The sequence below is a fragment of the Montipora foliosa genome, chromosome 14 (assembly GCF_036669935.1).
Source record: "Montipora foliosa isolate CH-2021 chromosome 14, ASM3666993v2, whole genome shotgun sequence".
NCBI lineage: Eukaryota > Metazoa > Cnidaria > Anthozoa > Scleractinia > Acroporidae > Montipora > Montipora foliosa.
This window is the reverse complement of record NC_090882.1, coordinates 25,722,759-25,727,758: the sequence shown is the minus strand read 5'-3', so window position 1 is coordinate 25,727,758 and position 5,000 is coordinate 25,722,759. Positions and strand designations below refer to the sequence as shown.

At 43.2% G+C, this 5,000-nt stretch overlaps 4 non-coding genes across 4 annotated transcripts; 3 read left to right on the top strand and 1 right to left on the bottom strand.

The window, feature by feature from the left end:
• Positions 1–2,142: 2,142 nt before the first annotated feature.
• Trnai-aau (transfer RNA isoleucine (anticodon AAU)) lies at positions 2,143–2,215 on the top strand. The gene has a single exon. It is a non-coding gene; the product is annotated as a tRNA-Ile (tRNA).
• A 588-nt stretch (positions 2,216–2,803) lies between these two features.
• On the top strand, positions 2,804–2,876 carry Trnaa-cgc (transfer RNA alanine (anticodon CGC)). Its single transcript has one exon. It is a non-coding gene; the product is annotated as a tRNA-Ala (tRNA).
• A 1,176-nt stretch (positions 2,877–4,052) lies between these two features.
• On the top strand, positions 4,053–4,125 carry Trnaa-cgc (transfer RNA alanine (anticodon CGC)). Its single transcript has one exon. It is a non-coding gene; the product is annotated as a tRNA-Ala (tRNA).
• A 448-nt stretch (positions 4,126–4,573) lies between these two features.
• On the bottom strand, positions 4,574–4,647 carry Trnat-agu (transfer RNA threonine (anticodon AGU)). The gene has a single exon. It is a non-coding gene; the product is annotated as a tRNA-Thr (tRNA).
• Between the last annotated feature and the right edge of the window lie 353 nt (positions 4,648–5,000).

Here is a 5,000-nt window from a genome sequence, read left to right as displayed (position 1 = left end):
CTTTGTTCAGCTTGCTTGGGAATGAATTTTTTAAAAGAACAAAGCTCTGGTAAATCATGCTTTTCCCAAAACCAGTCGGTAAACAGCCATTACATCTTTACCGGAAAGAAATACTTCTACAGCCACCCTTTGTTCTTTTTTAAAAGCAATATCGTGCATTTGAAGGAAATCTGAGGGCCGCTTTACACGAGCCCAGGATGGACACCGACCCGGCTCAGCTCAGCGTCTAATTTTACGTTTACACGAGCCCGGGCTGGGTGAAGGTTGTGTCGATCTCAACTGACCCGGTTCAGTTCCTTTTCGTCTCGGTTGAAATGGCTGGTAACTACTTGTCAGAAAGGAAAAAGGCGGACGAACCATGCAATCATCAGAATCATCCATATTTGTGTTAACTTTATCAGCCATTTTACTACTGCCAAGTTGACGTTATTTTTTCCACACTCTCTTCATGCCTTCTCGCCTCCGCCATTTTGCTACAGGCTGCACTTGGGCAAGAACGCTGAACCGTAAAAAGAGTGACGTTCAAACGATGTTTATATGAAGAAATTTCAACCCTTCTATCCAGGTCAAATTGAGTCTCAAAAAGGGTTACCCGGCAAGGGGGGCTGATCCAGCATGACTACTGTTTTCGTGTAAACGCTTACAAACATTTGACTGCAAAAAGGTTACCCATCGCGGTGACTCAACCCGGGGTCGTGTACAGAGGCCCTGAATCTACCGCAGTAGTCATATTCACTTGGTCAGCAAATATTCTTTGACACATCGTTCTTTCAATAGTAATTATGTAATTATGTCGTCAAATGAGTTTGACAGCTTTCCATTGTTGGCGGTAAAATCGGAATTTCCCGTTGAACGCGTCGGTTACAGTTCTTTCTCTCCTCTTCCCAAGCCTCCCATGGTCATTTTATTTGCTTGCGTGACAAAAAACGACTGTCTCAGAAAAGCAGGACGCTCGACTAATTTACGAAGGGACTGCTCGCAGTCTAGTTCCACAAAGCAATTGTTTTTGTACGTATGCATGCTTGTTCCCTCTAGCTTGGCGTTTGAAACGCGACCGCCATCTTGGAAGTTAAAATTTCTCCTGAATTACAACGAAAACGCAATGAGTGCAAAGTATCCTGGTCCATTAGCTCAGTCGGCAGAGCGTGGTGCTAATAATGCCAAGGTCGTTTCTCTATCTTTTGTTCCGAGGGAGTTTGGTCTTGAAATTTTCTTTCTGGACTTGTTGGTTTGGTGGAATGATTCTCGCTTAAGAGGTGAAAAGTACTGGTCTTAAGTCAAGCAACAGCCCTTTCGTGCTTTACTTTATCGAAAACGTGTCGCTGGGATTTTGTCGGAGCCGTTACCTTCACGAAACTAAGATTGAGTCCTTGGAGAGAGTTGTCGTGGCCTGGAATTCTTGGCTGTGAGATCGGTAGAGGCCCAACATTTTGCAAGCTAGAACTTTTCACAAGATGAATGTTTGAGTTCATCAACACAAAAGGTGAGTGTGTATTTCCCTCAGCCTTGATGGCATGAGTTGAATTCCCGATCAATCGATATATTGATAAAACCTTGACTTGCAATGATGGCATGAATAACCACCAGAGACGGTTCAGAAAGCGGCCGACTCTAAGTTTGGCACAGGTGGTTACAGGGTTTGTTCTTTTGCACCATCTTAGATCTGTCTTGCATTAAAAACAATTTGAAGCTGACCAATCTTCCCTCTTTTCCTTAAAAGGTTCTTGGTCAGTGCATTTTAAATTAATTATAGTAACGGGGGATTAGCTCAAATGGTAGAGCGCCCGCTTTGCATGCGGGAAGTACCGGGATCGATACCCGGATTCTCCACTTTTGTTAACCGAAATTGAGTTTTCTCAACGGTGTTGATAATGTAAACTGGCCACCGTACAGAGATTCTAAAAGCTAATAGAATCTCTGTACGGTGGCCAATTTACATTATTAACTCCGTTGATAAAACCAACTTTTTGTATACTGCTTCCCCACCGACGCAGCATCACAGTTTCTTTAGAAACTACCCCCTTCATTATTTTGTTAACCGAGATGCCTCAAAAGACTAAATTCTATTACAACAATCGTCACTTAAGCACGAAATCGGATAAGACCGGTTGTTCAAGAAACGCTATGCGTACCGAGTAACCTGGTCCGTTAGCTCAGTCGGCAGAGCGTGATGCTAATAACGCCAAGGTCGTGAGTTCGAACCTCACATGGACCCAGTCTTTCTCTATCTTTTGTTCCGAGGGAGTTTGGTCTTTAAATTTTCTTTCTGGACTTGTTGGTTTGGTGGAATGATTCTCGCTTAAGAGGTGAAAAGTACTGGTCTTAGGTCCAGTGGCGGCTCTTTCGTGCTTTACTTTATCGAAAACGTGTCACTGGGGTTTTGTCGGAGCTGTAGCCCTCATCTAACTAACATTAAGTACTTAGAGAAAGGTGTCGTCACCATGAATTATTGGCTGTGAGATCGGTAGAGGCCCAACATTGTGCAAGCTAGAGTTTTCCAGAAGACTTTTTCAGCTTATCAGCACGAAAGGTAAGTGTGTTTTTCCAGGAGCCTTGATGGCATTTGTTGAATCCCCGATCAATAATTGACATCTGATGAAACTTCTAGTTGCAATAATAGCCTGAGCAAGCACTAGAGATGTTCAGAAATCGGATGACTCTAAGTTTGGTACCGATGGTTGTAGAGTTTGTTGGTTAGCACCATCTTGGATATGTCTCGCATTGAAAACAATTTGGAGCTGACCAATCTTCCCTGTCTTCGTTAAAAGGTTGTTGGTGTGCCTTATAAATGGGCTATAGTAACGGGGGATTAGCTCAAATGGTAGAGCGCCCGCTTCGCATGCGGGAGGTACCGGGATCGATACCCGGATCCTCCACTCTTGCACCATTCTGAAGTCAACCGAAATACTTCAGAAGCAAAAAATCTATTACAGCAATCGGCAATAGGTCATTTTACAGTTGTTTGCTCAGTGACCTAGGCTATGAATGGCTGCGAGGCTGCCGCTGACCTTGTATTGATACAGACCTCACTGCTTTTATCATGTAAATTGTGTTACTGTAATTCCAATTAGTCTACATAAACATTAGAAAAACACAAAGGTTTGTATGAAAGCAGGTTCACCGGGAGCCTCGCTTCCTTTCTTGGGCTAGGAAACTTGGCTACAACTGTAAAATGCTGTATGTAACTCTATTGAAGAACGAAGAACGATCAGTTTTTCAAAAATTCGTTAACTCTCAAGGAGAGAAATGACTCTAAAGAGATGGTGTTACTCAACTGCAAGAAAGTGCACCCAGACCATGACAATATAAGATACACTGAACTCAAGGCACCGATGGTATTTGAAACCATGACCTCCTGTTTACTAGACAGGCGCTCTAACCAACTGAACTACGGCGCCATGCGTAGATTGCGTGTTTGAAAATGAAATCGATAACATTTATTTGGTTTGACAGAGAAGCTTCCTTTTTTGTACCTATCTTTTGTTCCGAGGGAGTTTGGTCTTGAAATTTTCTTTCTGGACTCTTTGGTTTGGTGGAATGATTCTCGCTTAAGAGGTGAAAAGTACTGGTCTTAGGTCCAGTGGCGGCCCTTTCGTGCTTTACTTTATCGAAAACGTGTCACTGGGGTTTTGTCGGAGCTGTAGCCCTCATCTAACTAACATTAAGTACTTAGAGAAAGGTGTCGTCACCATGAATTATTGGCTGTGAGATCGGTAGAGGCCCAACATTGTGCAAGCTAGAGTTTTCCAGAAGACTTTTTCAGCTTATCAGCACGAAAGGTAAGTGTGTTTTTCCAGGAGCCTTGATGGCATTTGTTGAATCCTCGATCAATAATTGACATCTGATGAAACTTTGACTTGCAATAATAGCCTGAGCAAGCACTAGAGATGTTCAGAAATCGGATGACTCTAAGTTTGGTACCGATGGTTGTAGAGTTTGTTGGTTAGCACCATCTTGGATATGTCTCGCATTGAAAACAATTTGGAGCTGACCAATCTTCCCTGTCTTCGTTAAAAGGTTGTTGGTGTGCCTTATAAATGGGCTATAGTAACGGGGGATTAGCTCAAATGGTAGAGCGCCCGCTTCGCATGCGGGAGGTACCGGGATCGATACCCGGATCCTCCACTCTTGCACCATTCTGAAGTCAACCGAAATACTTCAGAAGCAAAAAATCTATTACAGCAATCGGCAATAGGTCATTTTACAGTTGTTTGCTCAGTGACCTAGGCTATGAATGGCTGCGAGGCTGCCGCTGACCTTGTATTGATACAGACCTCGCTGCTTTTATCATGTAAATTGTGTTACTGTAATTCCAATTAGTCTACATAAACATTAGAAAAACACAAAGGTTTGTATCAAAGCAGGTTCACCGGGAGCCTCGCTTCCTTTCTTGGGCTAGGAATCTTGGCTAGAACTGTAAAATGATGTTTGTAACTCTATTGAAGAACGAAGAACGATCAGTTTTTTAAAAACTCGTTAACTCTCAACGAAAGAAATGACTCCAAAAAGATGGTGTTACTCAACTGCAAGAAAGTGCAGCCAGACCATGACAATATAAGATACACTGATCTCAAGGCACCGATGGGATTTGAACCCATGACCTCCTGTTTACTAGACAGGCGCTCTAACCAACTGAGCTACGGCGCCATGCTTAGATTGCGTGTTTGAAAATGAAATCGACAACATTTATTTCGTTTGACAGAGAAGCTTCCTTTTTTGTACGTACGCATCTATGTTCCCTCCACATTGGCGCATGAAACTCGATCGCACGAAAACAAGAATTGGCCGGTTGGTGTCGTTTTTCTCCCCGCCATCTTGGAAGTTGCAATTCCTTCTGAACGCATCATATCATAGGTGACCTGGCCCATTAGGTCAGCCGGCAGAGCGTGGTGCTAATAACGCCAAAACCTGAGTTCGAACCTCACATGGACCAAGGCTTCTTCCATCTTTTGTTCCGAGGGAGTGTGGTCTTCAAATTTTTTTTCTATACCTGTTAGTCT